Consider the following 24,770-nt stretch of genomic DNA (forward strand, 5'->3'; position numbering starts at 1 on the left):
TGCGGAGGAGAGATTTCACAATCACGGGCTTTTCCTTCTCTGGCTGCACTGAGGAATGGCACCGTGAGTGACCCAGGATGGGGGGGACCTTAGGCACTTGTGCCCCAGAGCTTGTGTTTTGTGGGTCCTCCTATCTGACTCTGAGGCTCCATTTTTCCTCCTGAGACCTGCTCCTCCCATGGGCCCTGGATGACCGCCCCTTCTCCCATCCCTACATCTCCCACAAGACCACACACCACACTGTGGGATGGCTATTTATGTGCTTTTCCTCCACCAACCTATAAACTCTGTATCACCAACATTCAGGACAAAGGCTGGTCTACAAGACAGGCCCAAGAAATCTGAATGAAGAAAAATGTTCATTCACCAATATTTATTTTTATCAACAGCATCGGCTGCTTTCTGTAAAGGGCTATGATGGTACAACAGTGAGAAATACTGACATTTGTCGAACATACTGTAGTTAACAGAGCAATGTTAGGCTTGTATCCTCTTCCCAAAGACCCTTGTGTGGTAGGTTGGACAGGGAGCCGGTGTTCAGGGAAGTCAGGTGACTTCTTCATGGTCACAAAGCCAGTGTCAGACCAGAGATTTGAACCTAGGTTTTCAGTTTCATGGATTGCTCTTACAGTCCTGTCTATTTAATACACCAAAAGCTACCATAAAGCTACGGCCATGGTACCCACATCTGCCAACATTCTCAACAAAAAGAGTAAACACCATACCTTGCTCTGGGATAATGGGCTGCTCCAGGATTCTAAATCCACAGGAGACCGAGAGTCTTTCATGAGAGCTCAGAGAGAAACTTGCGTTGGTACCACGTAGAAAAACAGATCCAAGTTCTCAGAGGTTTCCAAATAGTTGTGCTAAAAATAATTTTCTCCTCTAGTCCCAAAGAGTCAGAGGCCCTGGAAGTCATTCATTGAGCGAGGCGCAGCCAGAGGTTGGTTAAAATTATGGCTTTGTTTGACATAAACCTCAAGCGTTTGCTTTTGTTGACAAAGTTTAGAGGCGCCTCCATCTCTGTGTTGTGGCCTCTTTTTCAGATTTGTTTGCTTCATTTTTTCCCCTTCTTCATTTGTTTTCCACTGAGTGGATATTTCAGGGAAAAAAATTACTCACTGACTGGAAATCAGTCATCAACTTAGAAAAAAAGAATCATTTCCTCTTTGAGAGTTTTCAAGGTAGAGTCTTCAGATTCTGGGCATTGGGTGGTGTCTCAGGGAATCACAAGGGGCAATGTCCCTAATCTGATAACCTTGTCAGGAAAATGGCTTCTAGCCCTACATGCTGCAAAATGAAGTGAAGTTATGAATACAGTCGTGATGTTTTCTTTGTTCTCTGCTAAAGGGATAAATAATCGGATATTCTTAGCAGACTAATATGTCTTTGTTCCCTTAGAGAACTGATCTTAACACCTCAAAAGGCTGAATGGTTCATCAAAATCCTGTGACGACTCATCTTCGATGCAATCAGTTCCTTTGTTTCTTTCTAGCAGGTACTTAGATATCTCCTTAGCAACAGTACTAGATTATGAATGACGCCATGTATGGAAATGAAGGGACTGAAAAATCTTGTTATTCCCTTGCTTCCCCCCACCCTCCTTCTCAAGCCATTGAGAACACTCATTGGAAGAAATATTTCCAAAGTAAAGGGGTGAACACTGACCACAAACCTGACCAAGACACTTGGTGGGCTCCCCATTTCCATAAGCTTTATTGTGCCTTTGCTATCCTGCCTCCCACCCGGAGGAGACTGAGATCATCTTTTGAATTTGTGGGCTGTCCAAAATCCAAATGCCAACATAGGTGGTAAAAGCAATTCCTTAAACACAGAAGTGAAGCACAGGTTTTTGCCAAACGAAGTTTTTTTTTAATTAAATACATTTGTCATGCAATGCTGTATAAGTTAAAGGTGGACAGAGTGTCACCCTGAAATAATTTACATATTGTAATATGATTGCCACTGTCATACTATTACATTACATAATTACAGTACAATATTATTGTCTATAGTCATTATCCTTTCTGGCTTATTTACTACTCTTTACAAATGTGTACCATAACCACAATCCATGTTACCTTCTCCCTCTTATTGCCTGGTAACCACCATATTACAGAGTAGGATCTTCGTCAGAAAGTCTCTGGGCTTTTCTCATTTTCAAAATAGAATGGTCATCCTTGATTATTTCTAGGTCTCCTCACTGTTCTTCCTATTCTCTAATGGACTACTTGTGCCTCAGGAGATAGAGTGTAAGAAAATGGAGGGGAATGAAGGGGGAAATAGAACTGTAATGACATAATCAATAAAATATATTAAAAAAAAAAGAAAATGGAATCAGCCACTTCAGCGCATCTAGGTAGAGACACAAGTCTCCCTGAAAGTCTGCTTTTGTTGTTATGGAGACAAATCACTCAAATGACTCTTTCTGTGCTGTACACAAAAGGAGGAATTTGGTAGCGGCTCAATGGAGGTTTTTCCTCTCCGACACCCTTCGCTGGAGAGGGCTTGAGATTATTTGCTTAAAGTGTGTAGGCCCTTAAAAGAGAAAGGAACCAAGGGTCAGCCTTTTCTCTCCATGATGCACATTTAGGGACATTAGTAATGGACAGTGGGGTTGGCCTGTTTCAAAGCCTGTTGTGAAATAAAGCACCACCACAGGATGGACTTGACCAGGAGGCCAGTGGGAATCTGGGTAAAAAGACCTAAAGGATTTGGGGGTGGCCAGTTTTGGTACAGTATGTGAACGAGGCTGAAACTTTCACGGTCATTCTGTCATAGCAGTTACCCTGTGAGGGACAGTTGAACACATGGTGGTGAAATACAAGTCATCATATTAGTAAAGAGGTAATAAAGAGTTAATCCTGGGATCCTCAAGAACACCCTCTACAAATGGATGAGCATCTATTGTGCATGACTAGAGCATCACTGTTTGGTGGCAACTGTAGCAACAGGGAGAGCAGAAAATCAAAGGTTTTGCTTTCCACTTTCTAGCTGGGTTGAAAGTAGAGATGACCCCTTTGGGATGAAGCAAGCCCGTAGACTTCCTAGATCATTCCTGGAGGAGAGGATTTAAATCTTGACTAGTCTACCTGCCAGAAAAACAAGTAGGACCCTAGCAACTAAAACAAACAGGACTGTATTTGAACTTAAACTCACAAAGCAGGTCATACAGGCTAAATGTTTTCATTCGCTCACTCCTAACATAACATCACAGAACAATATTTTGCCGTGTGTAGAGCTCTGACTATCTGACTTTTAAGAAATCCCCTCACACTCCATATTGAAATCTTCTAAAAGGCTGAACTAGACTCCAGTCCCTACAAGTTTAATGTCAGATGTTCTGGCTTTTGGATATGTTCATTTACTTGTTTAAAAGCGATGACTTCTTCTTAAAGGGCTTTTCTATTTGCTTTCTTTAGAACAGCACAATCTCCATCAGAAAGCTTACAGATGAATGTGTTGTTTTTTGACCTCCAAGAGTTAGATATATTCTAATTTTTCTGCTTTAACTTGGCCAAGTGTCGATACAATTTGTGGGTATACGCATTTGCTTTTTCTATGCCATTTGCAACTTCCTCAATTTCCCTTCAGTGTTGATGATAAGGTTTCCTGTATTATTAAAGTGCCAGAATATTTTTGTTCTTCAGTATTTGATTCCTTTTTTATTTTTAAAATCTGAGATAATTAGCTAAAAGCTGCGTATTCCTGGGTGTCTCCTCCTTCTTTTTCTTCTTCTTCACAGAATAGTCTCCTTGGACATTCAGACCTCAGATGTAGCTAAAGCTTGTTAGTGACTATTTCACTCTCTTATTTTCACACTTATTTTAGAGGCAGTGGTAAAAAGTGATTGATGGGTAGAAGAATATGCTGAAGGGAGTATTGGCTTGGAGTAAAATGGGAGACTCCATTTTTACTTGTTACTCATACCAAGGCCAGGGTTCTGTTCTGTTTTTGACGGGCAGATGATTTTTTTCTCTTAGCTTGTGCCTTTGTTCTCCCATAGCTTCAACTCACTTTTCAGCTGAATTCAGTTCAATACAGACTAATTATAATGCATGTTCACAGAGGATCTCACAGTGTGCTGGTAAACTAGTTTCCATAAAAAAGATTCAGATTTACAGCTTTGTCAATTTACTTGGTGTAAATACTCCCATCATGGCCAATTTGAAGCTATGAACGTGACCTTCACTGAACGCAAAGTTGGGAAGATGTGTGCAGAATTGGCCCTTGCAAGCTGGTCTAAGCTGACTCAGCATACCATTGCTATATGTGCCAATTCCAGGTACTGTAATGAGTACAAATAGAAGGTTCTAATGATATATAATGAACATTTATGTGCTAAGACATTACACCATCATCTCTTTTAATCCTCACTTCAACCTCTTGAGGTGAGTCATGTTGTCATCTTCTCTCCATAGATAAGGAATTAAGCAGTCTGACTGAGCCACAGTTGGCCCACTTGACCACTATCCCATTTACCTTTCTAGGGTTTTGCCATTTACAAGTCAAGGTTTCTGCATTCAAACAGCTTGCAGCCAGGAGAATTGCATACCTGACTCTCCCTTGCAGCCAGGAGAATTGCATACCTGACTCTCCCTTGCAGCCAGGAGAATTGCATATCTGACAGCATTAGAGTCTGCCTGGAATATAATCTCTTTCTAGCCTTAGTGCCTTGTTTATATCACCTCCTCTGGCTTGCAAGTTTCTGCCAGCCATGTTTTCCTATGCCCCTTTCTTTACCTTTTCACGTGCATCCTCTTTTTGCCAGAAAGTCTCCTTGATTCTCCCAACCAGTTGTAGCCTTGTGTTCCATTAATTCTCCTGGCACACATTTTGGACTCTCTCATGCACCTTAGCTCACTGATTTTTAGCAAGATCTATTGAATCAGCATACCTCTGAACCAGGTCTGAGCATTTTTATTTTTCAAAAGTTCTATGGGTAATTCCAGAAGGGCAGCCAGTCTTTGGTAATCTTTGCCTTATCTACTCTTGCTCCAACAATGCCTCCTCTGTTAGTCCTTCCAAACCAAGGAGTTTCAGTGATACAGTTCCTGGTCTTCTTCCTCTTTCATCTGTTCTTTTTATTCATTAGCTGATTACATATTTATTGAGCTGCTACTATAGTCCAGATTCTGAATGCTTGGTCTTGGTGCTCAGTGGAAGACAAATGTAGAGCCTTTGTAGAGGAAAATTCTAGTAGGGAGGACAGACATCCATCAACTAATCACAAAACTCTGTTTACTAAGATGTTAATTGGGACTTTCTATCACTTTGGAGTTTGAGTAGAAGACTCAAAGCAGAGAAAAATGGTGCCCACATTTATTTAAGACTTGCTAAAAACCAACTGGATCTGACACTGACCATCATCTGCTTTCACTCTACCTAGTAGAAAACTAGAAGTTCAAAAAGATTAATGGTTGAAGAGAGCCTTCGAGGTAGAGAGCTTTTAGCTGATGAGAGAGTGCTGGGGATCTGTCCCCTCCCCTGCTCCTGTGAGGGAGGGCATGAGGAATGACACCCACCCCCTAGCCTAGTGGCAAGAGCCCCATGAGATCACAGATAATGTGAGAGAAACCTGCAAGAAGGAAACTATGTACTTTGTGCTCCACTCGCTTGTTCACGAAGCTCTGAAACCGAAGGCCTTGCAGCTAACATGCAATCAGAGAAATGTGATAAACAAGTTGTGGGAGAGCTTGACCCACCCCCAGAGGTTTTTTTTCCTTTCTTTTTTTTTTTTTACAGTGAAAACAATTTTTATATTTAGAATTAGCCAGCTGGAATCAGTTTAGATGATCCAATGTTGGCAGCTTCCAAAGTACACGAGTCGAGAGCCAGTAGAACACGAGCCTTTTTCTCCCCATCAGGCCGGATCTGGGTGTTGACCTTGGCCACGTCAATGTCATAGAGCTTCTTCACAGGCTGTTTGATCTGGTGCTGGTTGGCCTTGACATCCACAATGAGCACAAGTGTATTGTTGTCTTCTGTCTTCTTCACGGCTCACTCACTCGTCAGGGGGAATGTGGTGATGGCAGAGCGGTCAAGCTCGTGTCTCTTTGGGGGCACCATTCCCAGAATATTTGGGTCGCTTTCGGAGCTGTGGCGTCTTGGCCATTGGAAGTGGATGACATGAAAATTTTATTTATTTATTTGTTTATTTATTCATTTATTTATTTATGGCCATGGATGCATTTTAGCACTGCCCTCTTTGCCCACAAAGCCTTCACATTGGCTTTGGCTTTGGGAGAAACAGAGACTTCCTTCTTCATTTTTGGTGTTATCTTCATGAAAAGTTCACCCCTGAAATTTGATGTTTTATTGTGATCACAGAAAGCCAGAATCCTGAAGGTTGGAGGCTGTCTGAAGGAGAGAGCGAGCAATGCAGGAACAGCTATTAGAGAGGCAAGGGTATCTGAGTTTCCCCAAGAGGCAGATGGTACTGAGGATGGCAGCTGGGTTTGGGCCATTTATGGGATCTGTTGAGCAAGGAGGGAGTCCCTCTAGGGTAAGAAAGCCAGGAAGAAGCCACTGAGTGTGTCACTGAGTACAAAAGCTGAGGCTGGTGTAGGACAGTGTCAGGGGTCCAGGAGTGACTCGTCCATGTCAGGGAACTATTCAAGATGAAGGTCCCTTGGAAAGCCTCCAATGACCCCAGAAACATGCCTGACCCAGAGAAAGCTAGTCCTTAAAGATCTGGAGCACACAGCACACCCTGGCAGCCAGGGGAGAACCATGCAAACAGCACTTATTAAGTAGAAGTACCTCAGTCTTGTTCTTCCAGTTTTCCTACCCTCTGATCTGACTCTAGACACGCCCTAAGTGGAAGGAGGGGTAGGAGGTGGGGGAAGAAAGAAAAAGCATAGCATACACTGAGCTGAAGATATGCAAAGGGAACAGGCTTTGTATTGAATGTGGAATTGAAGTTTTGAGTTAGATTTATTTTATTATCTGAAAATGGGTTATAATTGACTAACAAGATTGCTCACGTAACTGAAAGTGGCCAGAAAGCTACGAAGTTTGCCCAAGGTGTTCTGAAAGGGCAGAGAAGAAAGATGCCACAGAATTTGACTGGAAGAATTGATAGGAGAAAAACAAAGCTGCTCCTCATTTACACCTCACTAATTTGATAAAGTCAGCAACCTCTGGAGAGGCCTCGGAAGGAACAGTAAAAGGCGTTTGCTATGAGAGCTTTCGGGCAGTGATTTAGTCTGGAGGGTGGGTCAGGCTTGCCTAAAGAAAGAACATCTGACTTGAAATAGGGAACAGGAAGAGGGGTAGGAAACCGCCCCCAGGCTGAGGGAATGCCCTGTGCAGAGGCCCTGAGGTAGAAGAGGATGCTTTGGAAAGAAGGCCACCGAAAGGAAAAGACAACAAGAGGCTGGAGCGAGGATGTGCCTGGCTCAGGGGAGGCTCTGGGGGTCACGGGATGTTCTAGTCTTGATCCTGGGGCTGGGTGGAGCCCCTGAAGAGCTGTGGGTGGGGTTTTGGGGGGTGATAAGGGTCATGCTGTCAACCCCGCCTCAACCCCAGTGTGGTTACAATATTGGAGAGGATATAAGGGGGGGTGGGGGGGCGATGCCTGTTTCTACTTTCCTGGCTTGTCAAGGTGAGTTCAACAAGCTGTAAAGATTCAGTTTGGTTTCTGAATGGAAAGATATGAGTCCTGGCAAGAATAGTAGTCTGCATATTAAAAAAAAGAAAATTCACCCATTCATCGAATGAACAAATGTCATGGGATCCCTACCATGTGCCAGGTGCTGCCCCAGGGCCTGGAGATAAGGAGTTCAGAGGAACACAGACACCCCTCCAGACCACACCCCACCTCCCATCATCAGGGAAGGAGGAAGCCTCAGAAGTCACCAGCCCGATCTTCCCATTTCACAGATGGGAAAACAGATTCAGCGAGAAGTGATTTGCCCAAAGGTCACTTTTATACACAACATCATAATTAGATCTTGGGGCTCTGGGGTTATTTCTCAGATTCCTTTGCACAGCGCAGCCTCTCACCAAGAGCTGATTTTTAACGCACAGAAAAGACGCTGCAGAAATTTTTTAAAGACATAAAAATCCATCGTTGTAGGCAATTGGAAATTAACAGTATAGTATTATCCCTGATTATAATACTTGATCCTCATCTTGATACCCATCACTTCTCATATTTTAAATTATAAGAAAAGTTTTTTAAATTCAGAAAATTTCAAACATACATGGAAATAGAGATCAGAGGGACAATGAGTTCCCATGAACCCACCACCCAGGTTAACAGCCACCCACGGGGAGTCACGTTTCATGGACACACCCAGCCATTTCTTCCCCCTTCCCTCCCAAATTCCACACAGCGTATCATTTACTATTTTGGGAAAACCTAGACATTTTTATCATCTTGGACAGTAACAGAGTGGTTGGCACCATGCATCTCCATTGGCCCTGGAGGCCTTTTAACCAAAAATGAGCATATTTTAGATCAGTAAAAAATGTCTTCAAAGCACTTTAACACAGGCTGCTATGCTGTGCACTAAACGATCCAAAATGTAATTTTATGTGGTTCTCAAGCTTTTTCAGTGAAGATTTCGGAGAGCGAGGGGAGCTCTCCGCAGCTCGTTGCAGACATTCCGGAAGACGTGGGTTCTGGGAAAGGAGGCTGCCGAGCGGGTGGGGCTGGGCAGGTCTCCCACTCGCTGGCGCTGGCGTCACTGGGGAAGCCAGTCACACACAGTCGGGGTCCTTCCAGGGGTGTCAAACTCATTTTCACCGGTGGTAGGGGGGCCACATCCGCCTCGAGGTTGCCTTCAAAGGGCTGAATGTAATTTTAGGACTGTATAAATGTAACTACTCCTTAACTAGGGGAGCTCAGTACAAGGTGCGGGGGTGGGCGGGGTGGATAAAGCCAGGCGCAGGCTGGCCGGATTCGGCCTGTGGGCCTTGTGCTTGCCACCTTTAGAAAACAGTGGAGAACTGGGGCTGTCTGTACAATGCGAGGTAATGGCAGAGCCCTGGAGTGGAGAGCTAACGGTAACATTTTCCTGAAATGTTTGGCATTTGAGAGATAACTTTGCTCTGCACATATGTGTTCTGTTTTTAAAATGGAGCTATAGTTTTAGGGTCAATATCTGCATATGTTGCAAAGTGATCACCACTGTAAGTGCAGTGAATTCCTGTCACCCCACAGGGTTACATGGTTTTCATCTTGTGACAAGGACTTTTAAGATTTAGCCTCCACACAACGCTCAAATACACAGCACAGTCTCATTAATGAGAGTTACATGCTGTATGTTACATGTCGGGACTTATTATTTTTTTTAATTGGAAGTTTGTTCTTTTGACTGTTTTCCTCCATCCCATCCCACTTCCCCAGCCCTGCCTCTGGCAGCCTCCGATCTGATCTCTGTATCTATGAACTCAGTTTTTGATTTTTTAAAAAAGATCTTACATTCAAGTGGGATTGCATTGTGTTTGCCTTTGTCTGATATTTCACATGGCATAATGTCCTCAGGGCCATCCATGTTGTCACAAATGGCAAGGCTTCATTCATTTTTTTTAATGGCTGAGTAATATTCCATTATAGATATAATATATGCATGTTATATATATAACATTTTCTTTGCCCATGAATCCATTGACGGACAGTCAAGGCTTTTTCTGAGAAGCCACACCTCTGAGTGATCAAAATAAAAGGGAGTTACCCTTTGTTATGAGTTTATCACGGCAACGCCCAGCGCTGAGTTCTTTATGTGCATTTCTTGTTTATTCCTCGCCAGGAGCCTGTGAGGCATCTGCTATGGCTCCACCGTGACAAGTGAGGGGACTGAGGTTAGGGACAGACTGAGCCATGGCTAAGGGCAGAGCTGGACCTCAAAACCCTTCTGTTCACAAGTGAGCACCTTGTCCACATGGGTAAAATCCAAGGACTATTTCAAATCTTGGCTTAGGGGTCTGTCTTCATGACATTTAATGGCAATGAGAACGGAAAAGGAAAAGTGTTATTTGGAAGGTTAACCTTGAATAGACAAAGAATAAAGATAGAGAAAGGGTTTTTCTAAGCATACCACTGCTTTACTTATTCTACCTTAGGGCAGGTTGGGTTGATGAATTTGAGAAACTTGGGAAGAACAACCAGGTGTGTTCAGCTGAGAAAATGGACACAAAAATCTGCCCAATTTCATGGAATCTGGATTAAGAAGCTCATTTACCATCACGCCTAAGCAATATTGTTTTTTAAAAAAGTAGAATTTACAAACAGTAAAATTCGCCTTTTTGGAGGTAAAATTTGATGGCGTCGACCAATGCGTATGCCTGTGTGGCCACCACAGGTGGGGCCATGAAGCGTCCCATTCCCTCCAAAGCGTTTCCTCCGCACCTTGTGGTCAGACCTCCCCTCGCCCAGCCACTGATCTGTTTCTGTCCCGATAATTTTACCAGTCCCAAAATGTCTTGAAAAATGTATGTACACCTCACAATTTATTTTCTGTGCTCTTTGTGCTGAGCATAATCACCAAGTGGCTTTTCTCATATTATTTTTTAAATATGTGCCCACTGAAGAAAATTTGTAGAGGAGGAAAGGTAGAAAAAGAAAAGTAAAAAATGTCAAGCTCTATCTCTCAGATAACCACTGTTGCTATTTTAGTTTACTTTTTCTGTTGTTTTTGTTGTGTGTGCGTATGGGCATAGATCTGCTGTTCAGAGATTTATAATATTACTCATATATGGTTGCTGCTTGTTTGTCCTTTCTTAAAAAAATAAAACATGTATATTTGATACATAACTATGTAATTTAAGGTATAAAACATGTTGATTTGATATTTAGGTATTATAATATGATTGCCATTGTAGCAATATTAGTAATAATATAATCATTAATAATCATCATCATAACTATTTCTTTCTGTAGTGAGAATAAGTAAGATCTAGCCTCTTAGCAAGCTTGATGACTATAATGTAGCATTGTGTCTACATTCACTACACTGTGCCTTAGATCTCCAGGACTTAGCTGTAAGGTAGGATCTCCAAACTTACTACTAGCTGTAAGTTTGCACCCTAAACACATCTCTCCTCTCCCCGACCTGCAGACACTGGTAACCAGCATTCTACTCTCCGTTTCTACGTGTTTGTTTCTCTTTCAGATTCTGCATATAAGTGATATCCTGCAGTATTTGTTTTTCTCTGTCTGACTTGTCTTACTTAGCATAGTGCCCTCGAGGTCCTTCCAAGCTGTTGCAAATGGCAGGATTTCCTTCCTTCTCCAGGCTGAACCCTACTCTATGGTATAGATCCCATCTTCTTTACCCCTTCTGCTACTGTGGGGCCTTTAGGTTGTTTGCCTACCTTGGCTATTGTGAAAAATGCTGCAGTGAACAGGGGAGAGCAGATGTCTCTTCAATAGCCTGTTTCATGTCCTTCGGATATATGCCCAGAAGTAGAATTGTTGGATCGTCTGCTTGCTTTTTCTTTAACCTAATAGATCATAAGCATTTCTCCTCTGTTACATTTTTGGACCCATGGATGGCCAAAGAATATATCTCAAGTAGTTACACCATAATTTATTCAATCTCCTTCACTATCCTCCCCCATTATTGGACAATTAAGCTATTTCCATTTTTTTCTATTATAAATGAGATTACATTGAAAGTATTTGTGTATAAGCCTTTATCCCTATTTGGGATTAATTCCTTAAGATAAATTCCCACAAATAGAATTACTGGGGCAAAAGATTTGGATATTTTATGTCTCTCTTGGTACATGCTACCAAACTGCTTTCCAAATGGCTACACTTATGCTGTCCATCGTTGTGTGAAAACACAGTCCAGGGGGGTGTGAGCTCCTCAACCGCCAGTCCCCATTAGCCTCTGGAACCCAGACAGAGCCATAGAATGTTGATCCGGAAGTGACTGCCAAGGTCGGCGAAGCTGGCCTCCACTGATGCTTGACCACAGATGCATGTTTTGCGGACAGAACATCAAAACTTGTTCCCTAGAGGTACTGCCAATTGCACTGTCTCTGGGTTGGGTGGCTCCAGATTCCCTATACACCCTCAGCCAGGGGTTATGCCTTGTTCATCAGTAAATTCAGAGTTAGTTCTGTGCTGGGAGCATTAGATGCTCACCCACCTTGTCAGATTGGATATAGGTGATGAGACACTCTGCCTGGTGGAAGTTACCTCACTGTCCCTGGGCGGACAGCTCAGGTGGATGCCAGGGGCAGCCTTGCACTTGGACAGAACAATCACCCCCTGGTGTGGCCAGGGCTCAAGGGCACCAGAGGCCCTCAGTCACCAGGCTCCTCTTCTATGGGGTCTTTGAAGCATGGGGCATTCTTATACAGCTTTCTAGGAGTCCTCGCTCAAGGATCAAAGAGTCATGTGGCCAGGGAGGAGGTAGAAGCTATTTCTGTCTCTTCCACACCCAAGCCGTCAGCCATACCAGCCCTCCCCTCAAGTCTCTGTATTGACTCCGACCTACTGGTGACCTTTGCCTGGGTCACTGGCTGTGCTCCTGGTCCTTTGCTCCTTAGACTCTCTAGAATCTACCACTTTGCCAGGCCCAGCTGAAAGCTGGCTCTGCTATCTCTAGGTAGTTTATTCATTCTATGCAGGTTCATCCAGCATCCTCCTGTCCCAGACGCCGGTCATGTGTTGAGGTCCAGAGTTAGACCAGGCCACTGTGGTCCTCACACACATTTCGTTTTCTAGGAGCTCTGTGGCTTTGTGTGCTGTTTCTCTCTTTCAACCTGCACAATCTCTCTCTCTCTCTCTCTCTCTGTTTCTTCGCCTGGTTCAACTCCAAACTCACTTTAAAAAATCATCATTTTTCTTCAACTATGTGCCCAGCCAACACCTTTGAGCAGACTCAGTGAGGCCCCTGAGCGTGCGGTGGGTGAGGGAGCGAGCCAGCAGTCAGAACTTCCACTGTTTCCACTATTGCTTTCATTTCATACATGGAAGAAACTGAGGCCTGAGCAGTATCCTGCCTGAGACCACACAGCCTTCGACTCTTAACCACTCCGTTTGATGACCTCTCCTCTGCAACTTTCTACACACTAAAGATGGCAATGTGCCACACAGACAAAGAAGAGCAGCTGTAGACAGACACTTGAAAGGGGGACCTAGTTTAATTCCAGGGATTAGGGAAGGCCACTCTAAGGAAGGGACGTTTGGAGGATGATTTAGACTGGCGATGACATCAGGCAGCATGTGTAAAGGCCCAGGGACAGGGCAGGGCTTTGGGAATTCTAGAACATGAAAGGACAGTGGCCTGGCCCTATAGTAGGAAGTAGCCTCTAACAGAGGGGGTCAAATCATTTCAGGGCTTTGCAGAGTGCAGATTTTATCTCTAGAGCAATGGGAAAGGAAACCATCATCTTGGTGATGCTTAGAATGGCGTTCTGGTTGCTGTGTGGAGAAAGGATCAGAGAGTGCTGGGCAGGCTGATGCAGCCAAGCAGGCAAGAGATGGTCGTGGCTGGTCACTGTGGTGGTAGAAGATAAAGGGAGAACCAGGGAGATTTGGAACACAGGCTTGTTAAGGTCTGAAGGGTCAGACAGAGCGTCCTGTGGGAAGCCTCTTCAGCACTCATCGGCACCAGCTGGCTCCACATGGTATCCAACCCTATTATCTCACAGGCCGCGATTTCCACGTTGCCTTGTCTGCTTCCTCTCTGGACTGTGAACTATCTATTGCTTATTGTTTTGCTTGTGGCTGCCCCTACCACTAGAACACTGCCTGCCCCTTCGTAGGTGCTTGATCAGTGTTTTTTAAATTTTGTTGAATTGGTCACTCACTGTGGGATAGTCACTGCACAATGTATTATGTGCATCGTCTTGTGAGCTACACTCAGCAGCCAGAGGAAGTTTCATCCCCATTTTACAGACGGAGAAGCGAAGGCATGAAGGGCCAGTTGCCTGTACTGCACTCACGTAACTAGAAAGTGCTAGAGCCGTGGCTTGAGTCCAGACCTGCTGGTGACAAAAGACCATAGGTGACAGCACCCAGCTATGCTTCCTCTCTGCATCACCCACCAGCTGACACATTAGAGGAGCAGGGTCTTCGTTTGGATCGTCACTGAACTTCACACCCTGGCACCACGCAGTAGGCAGCAAGTGGGTGTGTGCGGAACTCAGCCAGGCTGAGTCAGGCAGCAGGGCCATGCAGGGGAATACTGTTGAGCCATCAAAGTGAACAGGGCCCCCATACGTGTTACAACATCCATGAACCTCGAAAGCAACTGAATGAAGGAAGCTGGACGCAAAAAGCCACTAATTCTGTGAGCCTGGTTGGGTGAAATATCCACAGTAGGTAAATTCATAGAGACAGAGAACAGACTGGGGGTTGCCGAGGCTTGGCAGTGGGCGTGAGGAGCAAGGAGGGACTGCTTCATGGGCATGGGGCTTGCCTTTGGGGCGGTAAAAGTATTTTGGGCCTTGGTAGAGGTGGTGGTTGCTCAATATTGTTAATACACCAAATCCACCGAATCATTCGCTTTGAGATGGTGAATTTTATGTTACGTAAGTTTCACCACAATAAGAAATAAAGCATTAGAATGAAACGCGCTAGCTGCCGAGCAGTGGTCAAGGAGCAAGAAAAGGAGCAACGTGGAGCTTTAGCTATGTCCATACTTTTTTATCTCTTCATAAGTAAATAAATATTTTAAAAATTTCCTTATAAAAGATCTGAAGCAGGAAACCCAAGCCTACGGTTGGACTGTTGCTTGAAATTCTTTGTATGGAGAAAGGTAGCTAGGACAGAACAGAGCGCGATGGGCGAGTAGGATGTCCAAGTTGGCTGAATTTCAGCCTAATTCTCCTTCCACTAAAGCCTGTGATGTTTAAAGCAGGGACTTCAAAGACATAACAGATGCGCCCTGTCGTAGCCACACTTCCTGTCTCAGAATGAATGTCATGTTAGTGGGAACTCGAACAAGCTGCAGAAATCAGCTTCTCATAACTCATCTTCCTTCAGATGGAAAAGAGTTGTCTGAGACACCAGCGCGCAGCAGGGCGGAGGGCTGAGTCCTCCACGGAGACCTCACCGAATGTCGTGGGAAGAGCTGGCGCCTCGATGGAGTAGTTGCCCAGGGTTGTAGGGAAGCAGAACTCCCGCACTGACGATATTGATGGGGGGCCCGCACTCTCCCCGGGCCCCACCCGTGTGCACATGTCAGCGTGGCTAACTTTCAGAATCACCTGGTGGGTGAGTGTTCAAAGCTGGGAGAAAGGAGATCAGGTGAGAAACATGCCCAAGGTCACAGAGGGACCGAGACAGAGCTGGGGGTTTCAATGTGGTCTGCCTGGTGCCAGAGCCTGTGTTTGCCACAGGGCTTCCCACCCCAGCACAGACCCCGGCACACAGAACGTGCTGCGTAAGCCCTTGTTCAATGAATACATGAACGGTGGCAAAATGACATCGTTTTTAATGGCTTAGTAGTTGGGTAAAGATGCACAGAATTCCAACCAGGGAGGGGACAGGCATGTCCACAGGTTCTCTGTGCAAATACAAAGTGATACAATCTTCGGAGTACAAAATTTATGCTGATAGATATATTGGAAGAATTTGAAAACTGGGCAACTCTTCACCTCAACATTCCCACTCTTAGGGTTTAATCTGAAGAGAAAAGAACAATGAAGGCAAAGCTATATGTACAAGGGAAATGATCACAGCAAAAGCTACCTTTCTGCCATCGTACATGATTTATTCTATAGTTCTAGACCCGTTAAGTTAATGGCACATCAACAGAAGGACTATTTCACAGCCAGGAAAATTTATATTCTGTAAGAACATTTAATGACAAAGGCAACTGCTTATGATATAGTAAAGGAAAAAGCAGGTTACCAAATAGTGTCTCTAGTCTTGGAACACTCATTCTGGCTTAAAAAATAATATATGTGTCAAAAAGATGAGAAGCCTCAATACCTAACTGTTAAGGTGGTTGTGTCACCGATTGAAGGGCTGTGGATCATTTGTATTTCCTACTTCCATTTCTATTGTTTTTCAATTTTCTGCAAGGGGCAATAAGCATATTTCTTTTGGTCTTAGAAAGTCAATAAATGCTACACAAACACAAAAGAAAAAACCCCTCACTCTACCCACCCATTGGACAACATCTTGTATAAATAAAAAAATGATCTTTTCTGCAAAAAAAACAAAAAGAGAAAATATTGATAATATAAGAGATGGTCTGTGGCTACTTATCTCAGCGTATTTCTCCTTTATTTTGTTTGTTTGTCCTTCAGTGTAGAATCCTAGCTGCTTCTCCTTTTCCTGGTACCAGATTTAAACATTTGGTTGGAGTTCCAAATTTTCTTCATCTCCACCATCTCATTAAGGAATTTGGAAACAAAGAGTCTTGAATTTTAGACATCTGGGAATGGCCACAGTTTTGGGTTTGTTTTGTAAAAGATATATTTGTTCAGTTGAGCAAGTGTGAAGCAAATGCTTTCGGCGTGCCTATTAATCTTCGTGGCCTGAGTGAGGCAAGGGTCTGCTCACTCATGTTTTATGATGTTTTGTTTCATAAAAATGTTTGGTTTCAAGGCATTGGCCTCTGTTCTTTGTTGATGGGGAAAAGATTTGGAGTATGGAGGGTATTTTGACTTTCCTTCCTGCATTTAGTTTGTTTTTTAATCATGTACTGGAACTCTATGACAGTTATGACTAACATATTTTGTGAGTTCATGAAAACATTTATTTTAATCAAAAAATCCCCATTAGAACAGCACTAGAACCAGAACGTCCGACACCATGTTGTGCGGGAAGACTCCGGCTGGGGGATTTGGGGATGGGTTTAGGTGGGTGCTGCCACTTCGAAGGGATGCAGGCATCCGCATATAGGCTGCAGACCCGGGAAGGTGAAGCCGGGAAGACAAAGGGGCTTTCTAGTGCAGTCGGGGAACTGACGCCCAGTTGATTCTAGCTGAGGCGCAGGGGGAGCTCTGTTTGGGTTACACCAGAGTTGAGGCTGATAAAGCACACAAGGACCTAAAAGTTGTCTGTACGCCCAGGAATCGTGTTAGAACATTCTTCATCTTCAGTCGACTTCAGAACTGTGAGGTGGGGTGAAGCTCATGTTACAGAGTTTAGTGAAAATATCCTAATGACCGAATGTGTGCATAGGATTTTGTAACAAGAAAAATACAAAGTAAGAGAAGGCACTCTACACTACAGTAAAAAAAAAAGAGCAGAGAGAAATATAATAAAAAGGTTTTATGATCATGAAAAATATTTCTTGCTCTCTACCTTTCTCTATATTCTGAAATTTTAATAATCATGTCCCATTTCTCTAATAAAAGGTTCCATGAAGGAGCTTTTGCCTGTAGGGGAGAGAGACAAATAAATAAGAAATGCATGGTTGCTGCAGAGGAGGCATATCTGAGGTCAACGTGTAAACCACAAAGCAGTGGCCATTACAGTTGCGTGCAGTCAAAATTTAAAAATAATTAAGCATATGTGTCCGGAACGGCAAAGCCCTGCATGCCTGAAAGAATGCCATCTCTTGGAGTCTGTGTTGTTCTGTTTAATTATGAGTGTTTCAGAGGATGGGACCTAAGGCTGAGATGCTCCATTTCATAGGGGCTAAGTGAGGAGCACAGTGGTGACAGAGTGTTGCAACTTGTCAGGTTCAGAAATGTGTCAGTCGGTGTCCCTCCGACTCCACGTCTTTGCCTGCAGTGGCTGTAACTTCACCCGTGTACTCCTTGAGTTCCACGAGCTTGACATGCATTATCTCGCTCCCTGGGATAGTGTGTTTTAGGTCATCTTCCTCTGTAATTTTAGCTCTAGGTGAGGTGTACCCCTTTCAGGAGGAAGTTGAGCTGTGAGGAGCTCAACAAACTGGTTTGAAAAGGGAAGAGGGGCCTGGACCAGGTCTCCAGGGGTTTTCCGAAGAGGCAGTGCCTTCCCTTGGACGTAGAGCTGTTGATTTTGGCCGCAGAGAAGTCTTCTGGGGTGTTAGTTCATTTCCAGTGTTCCATCCATGTTGTAAGTGGTTGAGTTGGCTCACATGGGTTATCTCCGGGTTAAAGGCATGTTCTTTATTTATTACACAAATGTTGATTTAGTGTGTACCATGTGCCTGGCCTATTCTAAGAGTGGGGGTAGGAGGAGGAAGGGGGCAACAGTCAGCAATGGACAAGGCCCTTATCTTCATGGAGATACACAATAAACACTAGACAAATAAATAAGGAAACCAGTGGTGAAACACGTGAAAGTGGTGGTGATGGAAGGTTGCATGCGGGGGGCTGCTTCCTTTTACTGTGCATCCCCAGTGTCAGCCTGGTACTCACCAGCATTGCTGTGTCCCCACAGGAGAATTAGGTAACTAACCTGAGCCTCTGTTTACTCCTCTGTGTTCTGTGGGCAAGCATGCCCACTTCCATCCAGATTTGCTGTGCTGATGAAATGAATTCAGGTGGGTGAAGTATGAGGAACATATTAGGGGCTCAAAACTAAGGGGGGTTGGCACACTTAAAACAATCCTATCTCCATGTCCTATTGCTGCGTCTGTGGGGATTGCTGGGATTCTAGATGTAACAGCTTTCTCCTCCTGTATTATGTCCAGAAAAGAAGCAATGCAGCTACACTGTTTCTTTCCAAGTTGTCTTTTAGCTTTATTTACTTCCCAGGCATGGTACACTGAATAATGTTCACCTCCTAACCCCGCTGCCCCACCCTGGCATCTGTGAATGTTACTTTACACAGCAAGGAGGCTTTGCAGATGTGATTAAGGTAAAGATCGTGAGATAGGGAGATTGTCCTGGGTTATCCTGGGGGCACACTGATCTAAGGGAGAGGCAAGAGGGTCAGAATTACAGAGAGAAAGTGAGGTGAGGGTGGAAGGAGAGGAAAACAGAACCAGAGAGAGGAGGTGCTGTCTGATGCTTTGAATCTGGAGGAACGGGCATGACCCGAGAAATGTAGGCCACCTTTGCAAGAGAGAACAGGCAAGGAGACAGCTTGTCCAAAGGGAATCAAGCCCTTTGCACCCATTGGAGACCTCTGACCTCCAGAACTGTAGGATAGGAACTGTGCTGTGGCAAGCCACTAAGTTTGTGGTGATTTGTTACAGCAGCAATAGGAAACGAATGCAGGCGAGCCCCAGGCAACAATAACAAGGGTGGAGGGATCGCTGGGGCTGGTTGACATAAAGTTTTCTGGATTTGCAGCCCAACTCTCCCACTGGCTAACTATCGATCTGAGAAAATGACAGTCTCTCTTTTATCAAATGGGATGAAAATGGGCACATGCTTAGGGTATATAGTAGGAAATTGGCATGCAGTAAGTGCTCAGGAAATGTAACTTGTAGTTAGTAGAAATGAGGTCTTGCTGAAATGAATGACTGTCTCTCTGGGATAGTGGAAGATGAGTGAACTGTTGCCCTTAGGTGCGGGTAGATACTTCCCAGATAGTCACCCAGTGATGTTCAAGAGTTATTCCAGTTGGCATACATGCTCATTTCCACAGAGCGTTAGTCTCTGTGGAGGCCAGTTTTCTCCCCCTTCCTGTCCACATGTGGAGCAAGACGCACACTAGATGACAGGCTCTGATGCTCCTCAAAACTCTGTTTTGTTTCTCGGCTCTAGTTCAAAATTGACGTTGCGGCTGTAGCCGCCAAATCGATGGTGTCCTTTGAACTTTCTGCAATTGTTTGTCTCCGGTTGATCACAAGCTGCCTGGTTTCTGCTTTGCTAAAAGTTATTCCCCTGATAATTCTGAAAACCAGGGAGAAAGCACGTTCACACGAAATGGCTGTGATTTTTTTACATTTAGTTAGGGAAATCCTATTATTTAGTGTAATTTTCTAGTTGAAAACCAGAAGGCTTGCCGTTTATGTGAATTTGGCCTAAAGAAACAGTTTTTAATTTAATAAAAATATCTGCATACAAAGATGTCAATTACAGCATTATTAAAAAACAGGAAAAATATGGAATGCACCGAAAAGTGAGACAGTAGGGAAATTATTAAATATATTGTGCAAGGATCACTCGGTGGTTATAATGACTTTGCCGTAATAGGAAAAATATTACTTGCAATATACTTTTAGCAGAAAAATTGAGAGACAAAATTGTGTTTACTGTAAACATAATGCTTATAATAATTAAAACTCACAGGTTACACAGCCCAGCAGAAAATATACCAAAATATTGCCATCTATTGTGATAAGGTGGTGGAATTATGAATTTTTTCTTCTCCACTTTTTCCAAACATTTTGTAATATGAGTGTTATTTATATCTCTAAGGAAACTAGAGCTCAAAATGATATAAAGCAATAATCCAGAGCTTCAAAATAGTGTGGAAGAGGTCCAAGAAAATTATGCACACACACACTTACAACTTCGACCAAAATGCCTGGGGACGTCTAACTTCTTAGATTGGTGCTAATGGCAGAAAAACCAGGCTGAGGAATCTCGGCCACTAGCCCTTAGTGGAGCACGTGGAGACCTTGTCTGGCACGTTCTTGCTTTAAGTCAAGTGATTTGGTTTCATAAAACAAAGAAGAGGGTTGCTTTCCTAAATCATTCGGTTCTGATTGCATCAGGAGCCTCTATTCCAGCACAAGGGCTTGGGGAGGAGAAAAGCCCAAAGAATATCTGTTGTTGATTGAGGGTTTGCTATGTGCCGGGCTCTGTGCTGAGTGCTTTTTACATTGATTGTCTTCGCTCATCCTCACAGGTCTGTTAAGCAGGCCCCTTTGTGTGAGTTTTACAGGAGAGAGAAGCTCAGGAAAGTGAACACTGGTTTTTGGGCAGAGAGGCAGCTTCAGACCCCGGCTGTTGGACTCCCCTGCTCACGATCTCAAACAGAGCTCTAGCTCACCAGGCTAACCGAACCCCCCAGCTGATGCCCTGTAATGCTGTTCCTTTAAGAAGTCCACCAATGTGTCACTATGATCGCACTTCCCTCCTATGGCTGTGCATGGGGAGTTTTCAGGTTTGAAAACTTCACATAATAAAAAGCATATTACTACATAAATCTTCCTTCCACATCCATCTTTCATTCCCCAGTTGGTCTTCCCTGAGAAAACCACCATAAATGGGGATCCATGCTCAAGTTTTAATGACTTAGAATCTCCTAGTTTTTCCTAGGAACCTGGACTTTTAACAGACATCCCAGACAGTCTGGAGGCAGGGCGTGGGGCTGGGGACCACTGCTCCAGTGATACAGTGATGCCCAACTAAATTTTTTTTTAAAAAAAGAGCAATTCATTCTGTGTACCTGAACAGTGTTTCAGTTGCAGCTTTTCCGGAATATAAATGTTTAAAACAAGTTTACCTTTTTGCAAAGTTCAAACAGTTTTGGAACGTGGTATGTTTTAGTTTAAAATGTTTACAAGCAGAAGCGGAATTGAAAAATCAATCTTAAAATTCCTTGTGTCCTCAGCCCCAGCTGGTGGACTGCGAAAAGTGCTGGCCGGGGGGCAACTGGGAGTCACAGCTCAGACTGTGATGACACCACTATAGACGTGGCGGCATAAATAGTGCTCACTGATTTCCGACAGTTCTGGAGTCTGCAAAGTCCAAGATCAAGGTGGCGGACTTGGGTTCCTCAGAGAACGCTCCTCCTGGCTTACAGAGGGCTTCCTTCTTGCTACGTTGTCACATGCTAGAGAGACACAGCTCTGGTGTCCCTTCTTCTTCTTCTTATAGAGCCACTCACCCCACCGTGGGCCACCTTCAAGACTCATTTAACCTAATTGCCCCCTCAAGGCCCTATCTTGGAATAGCATCTCATTGTGGGGTGGAGCTTCGACACGTGATTCAAGGGGGACACATTCAGCCCAAAGCACTGGGCTTCTTGTCCACTCAGCCCAGGTCTAGCTGAGAGCTATTGGGTAGCTTACTTCAGTCATTGGGCTTTCATTTCTTCATCTATAAGGTAAGCAGGTTGGCTCAGCTCCAGGGTATCCACAGTGTGCCCCGGGAGAACCTCAAGCTCTCTTTGGGGCTGAGATGGGGTGAGGTGTTGGTGACCGAGCAAGCAGGTGTCGACCTCAATAGGCCAGTCCTCTCCTTACCATCACCAAGCTACAAGAGAAGCTCCTATCTGTCTGTCTATCTATTATCTATCTATCTATCTATCTATCTATCTATCTATCTATCTATCTATCTATCTATCTATCTATCTATCTATCTATCTATCTATCTAATCTAATCATTTTAGTATTTAACTACAGATGTACCAGCTTTTCCACTAAAGCTTTTTGCCTTTTCCAGGAACAAATATGGGATACCACATTGAATTTAGTGTTTTTCTTATTTGATTCTTGCCTCTGATTAAAATTTTGTTCAAACCAATGGTTCCCGAACAACAATAAAAATACATGTCTGATACCCACTGGATTAACTGCTTGATAGATGTCTTCCACTTGTTGGGGCTTGAGGCTAATGATGTGTATGAGTGTTAACTGTGCTGCTGGCGAGTGTGCATGGTCTTTAGATCCAGGCCGGCCGGTGGATCGCAGACAAGTCACTGAGCCTCCCTAAACTCCAGGGTCCTCATCTGCAAAAGGGGGGAGTCATACCTACTTTGCATGCTCTGATGATATAGTGTGTTTGAAAGAGGTGAGTGTTGCATTTTGTCTATGGTGGCTATTCCCTGGGTCCATATGGTGTCACTGGCCCTCAAGTGAAGGGCTTCCTAGGTCACCCCATGGTGGTACAACCACGGTTGTATCATGGGTCCTGGCCCCCTATTACACTTGCCCCATGCTCAGCTGAGCCCTGTAAACATTTGTGGGTGCCTGGAGTAACGATGAACAGCAGCCTGATTTCCTGTGCCAAGGAAAGACTCTCTGATATCTAGTGCTTTGATCAAACTGTTGAGATGGAATTTAAAACATGCACCATAATTCATTCAGCTATTCCCAATTGGAAAAAAGATTACACTGTTGATACATGCTATCCATAGAAAAATTAGACTATATGGATGACAAAAGGAAGAAAATAAAAACCAGCTGTAAGCAGGCCACCCAGGAATGACCCTGTTACCATTTTGGGATTGACATCCGGAAAGACACACCTCCTCCCTCTTTCTTTTGAAATTGCAGTATTCTATGCATCACTGTTTTTGCATCTTGTTGCCATTACTACACACATATATGTATATGTACACACATATATATATAATCATATTTCCATGTAATAAAATGCAGTTCTGTAATATAATTTTAAAATTGTGTTATGTAGGTGTATTGAAATTATCTTCATTAATTCCCTATTGTTGGGTGGTTGGGCTATTTATGATTTTTGCTTTTGCCAATAACATTGTGATACACACCCCTCTGGTGAAGCCTTTGCGGACCCCTGTCCAGTTTCGAAGTTCCAAGCTGGCAGCTGTCATGGTCCACCCACACCTCCCTTCCTCTTCCTTCTCCTTGCAGAAGCCCAGCACCATTGGTCCTTGCCCCTGTCCCTAGGGCGACTGTGAGCTCCTTGGAGGGCGGCGAGCACAGGTTGTTCATTTTCATCTTCTCTTGAACACCTAGCAGTGTCGGGGGTCCCCTGCGTGTTTCTGCTTCCACCCTGAGCTTGCACCCCTGTTGCTAGTTCTGCTTGGACATTTGACAAGTCTGGTTTCCTAACTCTGGTCCATACCTTGGTCATTTCACAGAGATCTACTGAGCACCCCTGATGTGCAAAGCACAGATCCAGGCACTGAGGAAGCAGAGACAGAAGTAGTCCTGGCCTCCGAGAGCAGTGCTGTAGAGTGGCAGGTGGCTGCCAGCCAAGGGAACAAATGCAGTGGTCATTTTGAATGAAGATAAGTGCCAGGAAGACTGGAAAGAGGTTTGGTGGGGGAAGGCCAATCTTGGGGAGATCAGAGGAGGCTTCTGAAAGGAGGAGAGTATGTGGAGGGACAAAGGTCCCTGCAGAGGAATGGCCACTGTAAGGACACTGCAGCAGGAACAATCTAGGCCATTCCCAAAGCAGCAAGAAGGAGATGAGTGGGCCAGGAGGAAGCATGAGGTGTGAGAGATGGGTGCCTGGGGTGGGGGGGGGGGCCGGGGCAGGGGGAGAGAAGCTCGATCCTGCTGGGTCTCAGCAGCCATGGGGAGGGGCTTAAATGCAATTTGAAGTTCGATGGGAAGCTCTGGTTTTCATTTTTTAAAATGAAATCACTCTGCTCAAATTTTATCCTAAACTAAAATCATTTGGATAATAAACCCTCATCAGAGAAAGTGGTAGACTCTCAACAGATATTTGCTAAAAGGAAGGAACACAGTTTCCTAACTTTCAGTTTCCTGAGCTTTTCAGGTTTCTTTATGCAGCAGATACCATTATTAAATTGGCATCCATTCTCCCTTTATCTTTGCTACCAGAATTCCAATTTTCTCAGGTGGCTATATATGCCCACTTCCCAGCCTCCTTTGCAGGTGGTCTTGGAAGGCAGGCAACGTAATTTTAGCCAATCAGGTATAAGAAAACATGGTGTGGCGAGTTCAGGAAAGGCTCTTGCTTTCCCAATAAAAGGACGCAGACACAACCGACTAACACAGAGGTGACATCTCAAAGCAGAGAGCCATCTTGCTATCACTTGGTGACAAGTGTGAGGGTGAAAGATGACATGTTAAGGATGGAATAGTGGGAAGGGAGAGTCGGCCTGGGTCTCTGATGGCTTTAATGAGCAGCTGAACCAACACTGGCCACCCCCTGACGTTTCGTTATGTGAGGAAATAAAAAACCCTAGTAATTTAAGCTATTACTGAGGCATTCGGTTGATTGCAGCCAAAGCATTTCTAACTGATGTGTTCATCACCAGGGGAAAGTGGGAACTGACTCCGTGAGTA

At 44.2% G+C, this 24,770-nt stretch overlaps 1 protein-coding gene across 3 annotated transcripts in view; it reads right to left on the reverse strand.

Annotated features, from left to right (window-relative positions):
* The window catches only part of C1QTNF7 (C1q and TNF related 7), a 91,602-nt gene that overhangs the window by 15,008 nt on the left and 51,824 nt on the right, over window positions 1-24,770 (reverse strand). The window contains exon 1 of one of the 3 annotated variants that reach the window (XM_037126990.2): window positions 726-1,024. The exons of the other annotated variants lie outside the window; for them this stretch is intronic. The gene's annotated coding sequence lies outside the window, so the exon portion shown is untranslated. Of the gene's footprint in view, window positions 1-725; window positions 1,025-24,770 lie in introns of those variants that run through there. 3 annotated transcript variants of the gene reach the window in all.

The sequence above is a fragment of the Artibeus jamaicensis genome, unplaced genomic scaffold, assembly GCF_021234435.1.
Source record: "Artibeus jamaicensis isolate MK-2021 breed Jamaican fruit bat unplaced genomic scaffold, CSHL_Jam_final contig_76, whole genome shotgun sequence".
NCBI classification, from domain to species: domain Eukaryota; kingdom Metazoa; phylum Chordata; class Mammalia; order Chiroptera; family Phyllostomidae; genus Artibeus; species Artibeus jamaicensis.